Source organism: Mustelus asterias, chromosome 9, assembly GCF_964213995.1.
Source record: "Mustelus asterias chromosome 9, sMusAst1.hap1.1, whole genome shotgun sequence".
Taxonomy (NCBI): domain Eukaryota; kingdom Metazoa; phylum Chordata; class Chondrichthyes; order Carcharhiniformes; family Triakidae; genus Mustelus; species Mustelus asterias.
Genome location: NC_135809.1, coordinates 16402108 through 16416603, shown reverse-complemented (window position 1 = coordinate 16416603; position 14496 = coordinate 16402108). Strand labels below are relative to the sequence as shown.

The 14496-nt window shown below is 43.3% G+C and overlaps 1 protein-coding gene across 2 annotated transcripts in view; it reads right to left on the bottom strand.

Moving 5' to 3' along the window:
- Nucleotides 1-10004, bottom strand: part of frs2a (fibroblast growth factor receptor substrate 2a) — a 77689-nt gene extending 67685 nt beyond the window's left edge. Inside the window, exons 1-2 of one of the 2 annotated variants that reach the window (XM_078219756.1) lie at nt 9885-9901; nt 8712-8803 (exon numbers count right to left, since the gene is read on the bottom strand). The gene's annotated coding sequence lies outside the window, so the exon portion shown is untranslated. Of the gene's footprint in view, nt 1-8711; nt 8804-9884 lie in introns of both variants that reach the window. The other variant, XM_078219755.1, reaches the window with a different exon arrangement.
- Between the last annotated feature and the right edge of the window lie 4492 nt (nt 10005-14496).

Here is a 14496-nt window from a genome sequence, read left to right as displayed (position 1 = left end):
CACAGACAGTGACCCGAGCATCGAACCCGGGACCCTGGAGCTGTGAAGCAGCAGTGCTAACGTGCCTTTATGTTAAAGAATTTATTTTACATGCAGGTTGTTATTGCTGGAATGATGATCAAGCCTGTTTACTTAGTAAATCTTGCGACTAAGCAGTGGGGCGGCACAGTGGTTAGCACTGCTGCCTCACAGCGCCAGTGACCCAGGTTCGATTCCCGGCTTGGGTCACTGACAGTGTGGAGTTTGCACATTCTCTTCATGTCTGCGTGGGATTCCTCCGGGTGCTCCGGTTTCCTCCCACAGTCCAAAGATGTGCAGGTTAGATGGATTGGCCATGCTAAATTGTCCATTAGTCTCAGGGGAACTAGCCAAGGTAAATGCACGGGGTTATGGGGATAGGGCCTGGGTGAGTGAGATTGTGGTCGGCGCAGACTCGATGGGCCGAATGGCCTCATTCTGCACTGTAGGGTTCTATGGAATAATACGTTGTGTTACCAAGTATGAATCTCCTGCCCAGATAATTTTTTAAAATATATTTTTGACAAGTAAAAAAGATGCGTAGGTGAGGTGGATTGGCCATGGTCAATTTGGTCCATTAGTATCAGGGGATTAACAAGGTAACTATGTGCGGTTATGGGGATAGGGCCTGGGTGGATTGTTGCTGGTGCAGGCGCGATAGGCTGAATGGCCTCCACTGTACTGTATGGATTCGATGATTAGTATGATTGCTAAGGCCAATTAAGAGGTCGTAGTCATAACGAAATCAGTGTCATCTCTCATTAAAGGAGCTCTTTTATTTATTGTATATGACTATATGCCTTTTTTTCACACTTTTTGGCAGTGCGATACTTTAAGTGCAATGGCACTGCTCCCAGGAAGATAGAGGACACACTGTCTTCAGTTAGGAACAGGGTGCCATGTAAAACACAATGTCATATTTATCTGCAAAAAAGCCGAGATACATCTTTCCAAGATGACAAAATCTAATTGCTGGTAGGTAAACACTGGCTTCTTACAGTTTTCAGTTGAGAGACTGCTGTTATGTAAACACGGAGTGAATTCATACAGATGTCAATTAAGAGATTGCAGACAGGCTGGCTGTTGTATTTTGTATTCCTGGAGAGTTCCTTTGAAGAGTGATAGAGAAAGTCAAGTGTTCCACTTTAAGTGTAACAGAGAGGAATGTGCTAGATGTAGTACTTTTTTTTAATACATAGAACCACAGCCAAGCAAAAGTCAGTGCTTCGAGAGAATAAGGGGGGGGAAGAAGCAAAAATACCAGTTTTGCTTCAATGTCCAAATACATAAGTATTTTAACACAGACGTGCCACATAGTTTGACTAAAAGCACCTGACATTTTATTAATGCATACTTGTCTGCTGATGCATCTAACAACAGTTCATGAACATTTTAAAAAGTATCACAAACTAATCTCCTCTCAGTCTATCATTGCCATCACCTAATACCTTAGCCGTTGTCTCCCACCACAAGTCCCCATTGTTCCGTGACTGAGATTCGAGATTGGTGACCTGCTCCGAGGCCTCGGTCACCCTTACTCTGAATTACATAATCCTTTAGCACAGGAGGTGGCCATTTGGTCCATCACGCTTTGAAAGAGCAATCCAATTAGTTCCACTCCCCTGCTATTTCCCCATTTCCCTAAAGTAGGTTTCATAAGCTATGCACGTGAAGTCTTCGTTGATGCACATTCCTTCCTCCACTGCCTCTCTCAACAAGGCTGTTACTGGGGAATTGGAAAAAGTTTACAATTTTGAACGTGTTCTCAATACTCATCAGTCAGATGTAGCACTGGCTGGATTTAGGGTTGAATTTGCCCAACATCACCCATGTTGAATTCCACCTTCTGAAAATAATAGTTGCTACCGCACCAGTAATACAGTTCCATTCTCACAATAGCCTTTCATGTAAAACAACCCATTTGCCAAAATGTGGTGAAATGCATGATGCTGTCTTACAGACAAGGCAGGTGAAACCAGGTCTCAGAAGTGAAGCTTCAACATTTTAATTTGTTACCATCCAGTCCCTTAATGGACTGAAGCAATGCTACATTAGTAGACGCTCATGGACACCCAGAATAGAGGTGTCAATTTAACTTTTTTTAAAAATCAAACATTAACTTCCTCGTCGAGTGACTGGTAACTTACAAGCTTTTAAAATGACAGACTTTCGGTACATCTAGTACAGCCTCTTTGGAAGGCTGAAGGGCAAACTCCTTCCTCCAACCACCATCCACAGGTCCAGCTTTAACTTATCCTGACCATAAAAGCTGCCTGAGCCTAATGCATGCTATATGCAGAATTTATTTGTTGCTTCCCACACGCCTATCCTAGATGTGTCGATTCTCAGAGTGAGAGAGATCCACGTGCTCTTTGTAACTCACCTGCATCCTCCTGGGAATAGAGCAGACAACTGGACTTTGGAAAGACAAATTATCTTCTCAACCCACATGAATTTTCCTTCAGGTGACACTCAATGGTGATCAATAACAGGAGATTTGATGGAATATGTTCCTTCATAGTCGAGGGGCACTGAAGCGAGTTGCAGCACCTTGATTACTGCCTCAGCTGAGATCAGCTGAAGCGAGTTATCAACTTTTGTCGAGAAGAGACAATATAAGCTAAAAGGCATACGGGGCAGAGGGACCTGGGGTGCACATGCACAAATCATTGAGGGCAGCAGGGCAGGTTGAGAAAGTAGTTAATAACGCATAGGTGATGTTGGGATTCAGGAAAACAAGGACTTTGTGATGAACCTGAATAAAACATGGGTTTAGCCTCAACTGGGGAGTACTGTGTCCCATTCGGAGCACGACATTTTGGGAAGGATGCGAAGGCACGAGAAAAGGTGCGGTATAAACTGGAGAATGGTTGAGGAATTGAGGGACTTTAGTTATGTTAATATAAATGTGAATATATTGGAGAAGATTGAGGAGACTTGATAGAGGTTTTCAAAATCAAGAGCGATCTGGACAGAGTAGATAGGGAGAATAGATTCCCAATGGCTGAAGGATCAAGAACCAGAAGGCTTCAATTTAAGGTGATTTACAAAAGAACAAAAAATTGTTTCACGCAGCAAGTAGTTAAGATCTAGAATGCATTGTCTGACTGTCAGGGAGATTCAATCCAGGGCTTCAAAAGAGAATTGGATAATTATCTGGAGAGAAAAATTTGCAGGGCTAAGGGGGAAAAGATGGAGGTGTGGAACGAGATGAGTTGTACTTGTAGTGAGCTTGCTCAGGCACGACAGGCTGAATGGCCTCCTGTGCACTCACCATTCCATGATTCTAAGGCAAAATAAAGTTAGCAAAGGTAAAAGAAATGGCTTTTGAATGGCTCTCATCATAACCATAATACACAGGAGAACTCCCCTGATCTCAAATAGTGCTATTGAATCTTGCATTTCCACTCGTCAGGGCACTTTCTTTGTTCAAGGCTTCCTTTAAAAGACAGCACCACAAAGGGGCAGTGCTCCCATAGCCAATTACCCCATCCTTAGTACTGCACAGGAGTGGGATATGTGCTCAGATAGGGGCAGCACGATGGCACAGTGGTAAGCACTGCTATCTCACAATGTAAGGGACCGGGTTCGATTCCAGCCTCAGGTGACTGCACATTCTCCCTGTGTTTGTGTGGGTTTCCTCCGGGTGGTCCAGTTTCCTCCCACACTCAAAAGATGTACAGATTAGGTGGATTGGCTGTGCTAAATTGCCCTTTTTTCTCCCAAGATGCTGAGGTTAGAGCTATTAGTGAGGTAAAGACGTGGGGTTATGGGGATAGGGCCTGGGTAAGATGCTCTGTCGGTGAGTCGGTGCAGATTCGATGGGCCAAGTGGCCTCCTTCTGCACTGTAGGGTTCAATGATTTCTAGATTGGGGTCCAAACCCACAACCTTCAGACTCAGAGGTGAGAGTGCTACAACAAAGCCACAGCTGATGGAAAGTTGGAAAGCCATTGTGTGGATAGAATGAAAGATGATTTTAAAATTATTTTTCCAGCTCTTCTAAACTACGTAAATCTCTCAAAATTCCTTCTAGCAAAAATGACAAGGAATAGAAAATTAATTTTTTTTAAAGTGTACATGTCTTTAGTGTCTTATATATTTATGAATTGCAGTACATACGTCACAGAGGTTTTTAATCGTTTAGCGCGAGCAGCACAAAGTGTACAGACAGTTTGGATCATCACTGACAACAATTACAAGAAAATGGAACAAAAATGATTGAAGCCCGAGAGTAATTACAACTTATACTATAAATAGATACCAAACACATGACTTATTAACCCAAACTTCCACTCAGTTTATTATTTGTATTCCTTAATTAGAGTATAGCTTTTGGAATCATTCCTCTGCCTCACTAGATCACATACAAACACAGATCTCATTATGAAATATGCCCTATCATACTGCGATGAACATAACATCCGAGGATAGCACAATATGTTGAAACTCCACTGCACCAAGTCACTTGTAGCGCATGGGTTTGCATCTGTTTCCTCAACATGGCAAAGTCCCAATCTTAATCGAGGGCAGTATGACAAGACCAACAGAAGGAACAGACAGCCACACAGAAAAGAGAAAGAAAAAAATCAAAGGCCAAGTCACCAGGAATACTCTCACATACCTCTTATTAGCGACTCGGATTAACAGAGACCTCCATAATGTATTCTCATTTAACGATCTGAGTTAGGTTGAATGGCTTTTGTCACTCCTAACTATATTTGTGATCTCCACCTATCGCCTAAGCCTCCTTTAAAATTAGTCTTTTTGACCAAGCTTTTGTTCAGCCGTCCTAATATCTTACCTGGCTTGGTGTCAATTGTTTTTGGATAATACTCCTGCGAAGCACCTTGAGTCACCTTACTATGTTAAACGTGCTATATAAATGCAAGTTGTTGTTGCAGTTGTCCAGCAGAGTGTGTGAATAAAGGGAAAACACAATCAATTCCCGGTGTTCATGGGGGGCGGGCGGGCGGGCGGGGGGGGGGGGGGGGGGGGTGGGGGGGGGTCTGTTCCCACGAAAGGTGAAATCGCGAATGATGAACTTGTACATGTGGAGTGCGCACTTTCCATGTGGGAAGGACATGGGAAAGGAGAGAATATAACCTTCCTTTTAGTAATTCTGTCACGTCGAGTAAAGTGAGGGTCGTTGGTGCACTTATCCTGCCGTGTGTAGTTGAAGTTAAGCAATTTATTGTAATGTTTCCTCCACTGGTATATGCTAAATCACGGATGAGTGAACTTTCAGGGGCATGGACCACAATTTGACACAAACAGATGTGCGCAGGTAAACAATACGAATGACAGAGTTGACTTTACCCACTTTAAACCATTAGAAATAAATCTCTGGTTCATCATAAATGCTGTAACGACTTGTATTTAGCGCCTTTAATTTAGTGAAATGTCCCAAGGCACCTCAGGGGAGCATTGTAAAATAAAGTATGACACTGAGCCACATAAGGAGATATTAGTAAAATGAAGTTTGCAGCTCAGGCCAAAAACAATGTCTTCCCAATATTTAATATTGGGCGGCATGGTAGCACAGTGGTTAGCACTGCTGCTTCACAGCTCCAGGGACCTGGGTTCGAATCCCGGCTCGGGTCGCTGTCCGTGTGGAGTTTGCACATTCTCCCTGTGTCTGCGTGGGTGTCCTCCGGGTGCTCCAGTTTCCTCCCACAGTCCAAAGATGTGCGGGCTAGGTTGATTGGCCACTCTAAATTGCCCCTTAGTGTCCCGGGATGCATAGGTTAGAGGGGTTAGTGGGTAAATATGTAGGGATATGTGGATAGGGCCTGGGTGGGATTGTGGTTGGTGCAGACTCGATGGGCCAAATGGCCTCTTTCTGCAGTAGTGGATGGCGGATAAGCAGTCTGACAGTTTAGCAACAGCAGAGGAGTCATCTTCACAACTGTATTTTCCTTCTGACAGATGTGTCTTCAGCCATCTAAACCATAATCTTTGGGACTGCCTCCCTAAACACTTTTAGCTCACTGCCTCTCCCTCTCCCCTTGAAGATGCTCCATAAAATAATGGAGCATCTTAAATAATTTTTTTCTCCCACTTGTTCTGACGCCTTCTTTTTGGTTCAGATATTTTACTACTTTAAAGGTGCTTTAGAAATGTAACTTGTTGCTGTAGAGGAAAAGCAAACACCCGCAGCCCAAGTGCACCAACTCAGCTCCCTCCCTCACACGCAGGTTCAAACATTAGAAGGGTCACTTGGCTGATCTAGAAAAAATGCACTTCCAGCACCCGTGGGACTGTCATCCAGCAGAAGTTGATGTTTTATCAAACGAAGTGAACTAGAGGAAATAAATTAAATGCTGCCCGAGTGTGGGCACTGGTGATCTGTAGTTTTGACCATCTCCATTCTCCTGACAACTAGCATTTGATGTGGGCAAGTTACATCATCTCATGGAAGTTGCTGGAAGATAACATAAATCGTATTCTGACAGCACGAGGAAAAGTAATGCTGTGCAGCATTCCAAATACTCTGATGCACAACAGAACACTAGTTTGTAGTTCAGTTTCAGGCAAGCCAACTTCTGCAAGGTGGCAATCTGTAGCAGAATGCAATTGGACGGTGAAACTTTGATGTAGACAAAATGCTCACCATCTCATAATTCTATTCTGAAATCAAACATCCACCATCAATCGATGGGCACAGCTTGCAGTAAACTTCTAAGCTTAGCATTAACACTGACAGATGTCATCACCCATCAAGTAGTCAACCAGTCTACTTTCTGATAATTCTTTTTACAAGCATTTCTGCCAAGAAGCTATTACCACAAATACCAGGTATTCTGCAAGCATTTGAAAAATCAGCCGATTAGAAGCGAGGGGCCTATCTACACTTCAAGATATCACGGTGGCACAGTAGTGGTTAGCACTGCTGCATCATAGCGTCAGGGACCCGGGTTCGATTCCCGGCTTGGGTCACTGTCTGTGTGGAGTTTGCACATTCCCTCCGTGTCTGCGTGGGTTTCTCCGATGCTCCGGTTTCCTCCCACAGTCCGAAAGATCTTAGAAATCTTAGAAACCCTACAGCACAGAAAGAGGCCATTCGGCCCATCGAGTCTGCACCGACCACAATCCCACCCAGGCCCTACCCCCATATCCCTACATATATTTTACCCACTAATCCCTCTAACCTACGCATCCCAGGACACTAAGGGGCAATTTTTTATCATGGCCAATCAACCTAACCTGCACATCTTTGGACTGTGGGAGGAAACCGGAGCACCCGGAGGAAACCCACGCAGACACGAGGAGAATGTGCAAACTCCGCACAGACAGTGACCCAAGCCGGGAATCGAACCCAGGTCCCTGGAGCTGTGAAGCAGCAGTGCTAACCACTGTGCTACCGTATGTGCTGGTTAAGTGCATTGGCCATGCTAAATTCTCCCTCAGTGTACCTGAACAGGCGCCGGAGTGTGGCGACTGGAGGATTTTCACAGTAACTTCATTGCAATGTTAATGTAAGCCTACTTGTGACACTAATAAATAAACATAACAGAAAGAAAATCAGTCCCAAGCAACAAACCACCATCGTGCAATATTTTGAAAATCTGTCAACACAACTGAACCAACTGTAACAAAGTATAGGACATAATTCACAACTTTTTTTTAAACAGAAGTAGAGCAGTTATCCTGTTTTTAATGTTACTGCATCAAAAAGCTTCAAGGTTTCAAATGCAAATTATGACTCATTTTTGAGATAGCTTCTGTACCTGGCAGTTAAAGCTCAAAACACAACTCTACAATTTCTAGTCTTCAAAAGTGACATAATAAAAGACAATGCAATCTGAGAAACATGAATACGTACATGCTCAATTCTACTCAGGTCTTTAAATATCTTGAAGAAAAGATCTGGGGTTTTTTTAAAAGTCTGTTCTGGGCAAGCCAAAATGTCTCATATGAAACTCAAGTCGTCCTCTAAGCCAGAGCAACAACTCATGCAAACTATTGTGTTCATAAAGCTTGTATCTAGTAACGTGCAGCTGATTGCATTAAATACTATAGAGAAGAAGCCAGTGCTTATTATGGTCACACGCCCAAGATACACAGTTAATCATTGACAGAGTCACTGTGATGCAAATTTAAATTTCTGTCGACATTATGCAATTGAAGTGAAGAAAGCTACCCTAAGAAAGTAATGTTTCCGAACATGTCACGCAAAACTCCTGGTTTGTCTTTTTAATGTGGTACATCAAAAATAAAACACTATTTGTCAACAGGACAGCTTAGATTTCTCTCACTGTTAGATCTGTTCTGTATTTTTTCCAATCATGAAGATTAGTGCAAATCAGACACTCTTCCATAAGCAACAATCAACAACCAGCCAATGTGTCGCCAATGTGTACTTTCCCATACAAAATGGAAACCTGGAACTGACATTTCATTAAAATTACCCTTTTAAATGAAATGCATTCTCTGAACTCCAAGTTAGGCTCAGAGCAAAGACCCAGGCCCCCCTCAGGTTGCCAATTCTGATAGGAACTTTGCTTCTTTTTTGTCTGCCTGCTACACCTTGCTATCCTCTACTTTTTTCTCCTCGAAATGGTCGTTTCAGAGTCACATCCATCAGTTCATAAACAGAAAAAGCACACGTGACCAGTTTCTTTCATTCATTCTGTCAACACTTAGCAATGAGCTCCAATGTAAACATGGAAGCTTTATTTCACAAACGCTAACCTCGTATTTCACAATTGAGTCCAGAAAAAAAAATTTGGCTGAACACAATTGAGCTGAGAATTGGAAACTCCGAGGCTGGGGAGCGATGCAGCCTTGACAGGAGGATAACAGAGAGAGGGAAACAATCAGATGCAGTCTGAGACAACCCCCGGCAGCCAGTTCACTGATTCCCAAGTTGGGATACTGGTGATGGCACAGGGTCTGGGGATCACAGGAGGGACATGGTTCAGTCTTGGCCTAGCACTTGGGTTGAGCTCCCCTCCTTTCACTCTGACACCGCCCCCCCCCATTTATTTGTCTATCCTCTTTTCACTCCCTCTCTTCCCGTCAATTTCCTTCCCCCTTTACCTCCCTGTACTAATCTCTCACTCCACTCTTTTTCTCTTTCATTGTGCATTTCTCTCTCCGTACTCCCTTCTTGTCCCGCTCTCTATTCCTCCCTCTTTCTGTATTCCTCTCTCCCACATTCACTACATATTCCAGCCTCACTCTCTGTATTTCTTCCTCTCTTAATAGTTCTCTCCCAACCTCACTCCATCTGCATTTCTCTATTTATTTCTCTTCCCCTTCTTTGTATTTTCCTACACCCCCTGCATTTCTCCCTCTCATTTCTCTCTCTCCCTCTCTCCCATTTCTCTCTCTCTCTCATTTCTCTCTCTCTCTTTCCCTCTCTCATTTCTCTCCCTCTCTCTCATTTCTCTCCCTCTCTCTTTCCCTCTCTCATTTCTCTCCCTCTCTCTCATTTCTCTCCCTCTCTCTCATTTCTCTCCCTCTCTCTTTCCCTCTCTCATTTCTCTCTCTCTCTCTCATTTCTCTCTCTCTCTCTCATTTCTCTCTCTCTCATTTCTCTCTCTCTCTTTCCCTCTCTCATTTCTCTCCCTCTCTCTCATTTCTCTCCCTCTCTCTCATTTCTCTCCCTCTCTCTCATTTCTCTCCCTCTCTCTTTCCCTCTCTCATTTCTCTCTCTCTCTCATTTCTCTCTCTCTCTCTTTCCCTCTCTCATTTCTCTCTCTCTCTCTCATTTCTCTCTCTCTCTCATTTCTCTCTCTCTCTCTTTCCCTCTCTCATTTCTCTCTCCACTTTTCTCTCTCTATATATATTTCTGTCCTGCTCGCTCTCTCGGAGCTCAGTAATTTACAGACAGCTCTCCCTCTCCCTGCCCCCGGTACTCACTGTGCCGCCGGGGCTCCGCTGAGTGGCGGGGAGTCGCTGACAGACAGTCCAGGATCCGAACCCAAAGCCGCGGCGCCGCTTCCCGGAAAGCGCAGGCCCGAGTGGGCGGGGGCATCCGGGGAACACGTCCGGGTCAACGAGGGCGTCAGGGGGCGGGGCCCCGGGTCCAGGGGGCGGGGCCCCAGGTCCAGTGGGGAGGGTAAGAGCCCAGTGCAGTGAGGGGAGAAAATGCTCTGTTTCCCTCCCCATCCTCCTCAAAATCTACCTCTTGGACCAAGCTTTCCTAAAATCCCCACAGTGCAGAGGAGCAGTTGTGTTGTCAGATACTGAAAAGGGATGTTAATGACAGGGTAGTTGTAGAATCATAGAATCATACCGTGCAGAAGAGGCCCTTCAGCCCATCGAGTCCGCACCGACACATTAGAAACATCTGAACCCCCAACTATTCACATCTACCAGCACTTGGCCCATAGTCCTGAATGTTATGGGATGCCAAGTACTCATCCAGGTACTTTTTAATGGATGTGAGGCATCCCGCCTCCACAGGCAGCGCATTCCAGACCCTCACCACTCTCTGGGTAAAAAAGGTTTTCCTCACATCCACCCTAAACCTCCTGCCCTTCACCTTGAATCTATGTCCCCTCGTGACTGACCCTTCAACTGAGTTGTGGTGGGTGACTTTAACTTCCCCCATATTGACTGAGACCCCCCTACAGCCAGGGGCTCGGATGGAGAGCAATTTGTTAGATGTTTCCAGAAGGGCTTTTTGATACAGTGTGTTGACAATCCAACCAGGGAGGGGGCCATACTAAAAAGTAACGTTTATTTATTAGTCACAAATAGGCTTACATTAACACTGCAATGAAGTTATTGTGAAAATCCCCTAGTTGCCACACTCCGGCGCCTGTTCAGGTACACTGAGGGAGAATTTAGCATGGCCAGTCCACCTGAACAGCACATTTTTCAGATTGTAGGGGGAAACCGGAGCACCCGGAGGAAACCCACACAGACACGGGGAGAATGTGCAAACTCCACACAGACAGTGACCCAAGCCGGGAATCAAACCCGGGTCCCTGGCACTGTGAGGCAGCAGTGCTAATCACTGTGCCACCATGCCGCCCACATGATTCTCAGCATGATTCAATGTCTTCTAAAAAAAGAGGACAATATCAAATCATTTTTAAACATGTTTCTGTAATGCTTAAAGATTTATTTAATAAAGGAGTCTGTAACTATATTGGTCCAAAAAATACTCCTGTTAAATCAGCATATTTATGTCAGATAATGAGTTTGAATCAATAAGTTTATCTTAGATGATAATGTATTGGATCAGGAAAATTTTCAAGTATTATTCATAATCATTCTATTTAAGCTTTTCAATATGATTTTTTTAATGAAGCTATTGCACAATTTTTCCATAAAGCAACAGTATTATTAGGCTAAACTCATAATGCCATTGTGGTCCCCTGGGGGATTAGTTTCTTTTTATAAATTATACTTACTGACTATATAATCAAACCTGTCATTAAGAATGCCAACCATTCATTTCATTTAATAATGATTAGTTTTGATACATGACACTTAAATATAAACACTGCTCCATCAGTTTGAATGACCTTGCAATTCCCCTTCAGAATACTAATGTTTTACAATTTTATGTGTGACGCGCTCTGATCACTCAGTTCCTCTCCACAGCTCAGAAATTCCAAGTGTTACAATCTTTTGAAGAAACCAAAATAACCAAATTTACCGAATGACCCCCAAATGATGAAATTACCAACAAGATTCCATGTTTAGCAGCTTTTACTTTAACATGAATCAGAACCGATGCAAATTGCACATCAATTAACAGGCAAATAATATTCAAATAAAAATGTAGATTTCACTTCAACTAATCTACACAACAAAGATGCATCTTATGCAACAACAAGTATTTGCATCACTCCCTGCACAGACGTAGCATGCCATAACTCCACAGTTCCACAATATGCTGTTCCTTATTCACCCAGCGTAGCTCAGCTATCATATCCATTAACTCAAGAGGTTTCACCTTTGAGTTTCATAGGTACAATTATCGTAAGCAAGGCACACTTCTCAAGTCCTGATGGTAAAGCTTTGCAGAGTTCCTTTTCATACAACCAACTAATAACATCACAGTTTGGCCATTTCAAGGAAAACACCCAGCTCTTTAACATCTCTAAGCTATTCACAGCTTTCCAGGTTTTGGTCTTTTTAGCCAGCTTGCACAGTGTCCCCAAGAGCTCCTATCTTCTTTTATACCAAACAGAAAAACTGACCTCTTACTGGGAGTGATTTGCTTATTCTCACAATTTTACCATGTGTTCTTTCTGTCGTTATCTGTGTACTGAACGCCTTCAGCCTCCAGCTCCTCTGCTTATAGCTCTCCTTTGTGTTTGCCAGCCACACGGCTACTTTCTTAACTTCCTTCCTGTTGGTACTGTTTCCAGGTTAAGAGTTGCCAGATCGCATGGACCACTATCTACTATTGTCCAAGATTATAGCCGATACCTTTACAAGCAATACAAACACACAAAAGTCCTTTCAAACGTTCTTAAAAGTAAAGAATCTCCAAACCTTTTGAAGAAATTTCAAATTTTTCTTACTGTACTGCTTTTGGGTCAAAGATTGTCACACACAAAATTGAAATATTCTCATTTCATATTAGTTTGAGTGCACATCGATCTTGATGATGTGGTAGGTTAGTACACTGACCTTTGTTGAGAATATCTAGATACTGCTTCATGTGTTTTAGTGTATAACTTTTGTTTTTGGGAATTAAAGTCTTAATTCTAGTAAGTGGGATAAATGCAATTAACGCAAGCTTGGAACCACGTTAACATAAGAGGTTAACAGCCAGAAAAATAAATTGTAAAACAGCAGGTGGGCTTACTTGGCTAAAGTATTGGAGATGGGACATCCGCACTCCTTGCGGTAATGGCATCCATTACGCAGAAAGATGTTTTCATTTTCAGAATTAGAGCTAAAATAGCTTAAAAGCATTCATTGAACAGAGGGTGGGGGGGTGCCTGGAACTCATTGCCGGGGGAACTAGTGGAAGCAGATACGATAGTGACTTTTAGGGGGCGTCTGGACAAATACATGAATAGGATGGGAATAGAGTGATATAATCCCCGGAAGGGAAGGAGGTTTTAGTTCAGTCGAGCAGCATGGTCGGTGCAGGCTTGGAGGGCCGAAGAGCCTGTTCCTTGTAATTTTCTTTGTTCTTGTACCAATAACCCGGAAAAGTACTAAAATCCATTCACTTCAGCAGATCCAAATTGTAAATAAGGAATCATTAATCTAAAAGTCAATTTGAGGCTATGTCATCATGGTGATGGGTGGAGTTTAGGGATGTTCTCTGGTTTTAATTTATTAAGGTGTTTGCAAAGAGAATTGGTTGCAGTTTGGACCACGTGTGGTTTGCAGCTCACTGAGAGAAGATAGCCTAAGTAAATGACAGTTAGATGGACCTGCACTATGAACAGAGTAAACACCTTGCATTTCTGGGTTTCAATTTGTCCAGAGTGAGGGGATGAAAGTCTCCTTTTAATTTTAAGAGCTTCATTAAAAAAATTTGAACAGACTCTGTCCAAGTTCTGAGTAAAGATGAACCATGGCCCAAAACCACCAGTCATCTGGCATTAATTGGTGCACAATTCGTAATCTCACTTAGAAAGATCCATAAAAACCCCTTGTGCAGATGTTCTTCATAGAGTCCCTACAGTACAGAAGACCATTCGGCCCATCGAGTCTGCACCAACAACAATCCCACCCTGTCCCCGTAACCCCAAATATTTATTCTGCTAATTCCCCTGAAACTAGGGTCAATTTATCATAACCAATCAACCTAACCCGCACATCTTTGGAGTGTGGGAGGAAACCGGAGCACCCGGAGGAAACCCATGCAAACACGGGGAGAATGAGCAAACTCCACACAGACAGTGACCCAAGCCGGGAATCGAACCCAGGACCCTGGCACTGTGAGGCAGCAGTGCTAACCACTGTGCCACCCTTATGTTGCTTATCTGAGTTGGGATGTGTGGTGAAGGTTGTGGTGTATCTGACTGAGAGGACTCAAGAACATTTGGTGTCAGAAATGACATCCTCATCATTTTTATTTCTGTGGTTTGCTGATGCACAATTTTTGTACCCGTGCTGGGAATTTGAGAGATCACCAAGAGCTTCATTTTTAAGAAAAGGAATCCTGTGTATATGTTTGTTTTGTACCTTTTCCATTGTTCTAAACAGTTCTAGTTTCTGTCATTTTAATACTCTGTTCTGCCTCTCAAATGCTAATGTTTGTCATCAAAGACACCCCACCAAAATTCCAACTTTTATGTTCTTGCAAGTACAAATGTCCATTCAGAAAACCCTACTGAACCTGCATCAATTTAAAAAGTGAAGCTTTGAATATCTGTCACAAGTACAAATCACTCAGCGAGCACTTTTGAAAACAATGGGGGCGATTCTCCCAATCTACGGCGCAGCTTTTTTTTTGGGCTGGGAGAATCCGCGCGTCTCCCAACACCAGATTTCCAGCGCTGAGCTGCTGAATGCATTTCCCTACAATTTGGTCAGTGTAGGGCCTGGA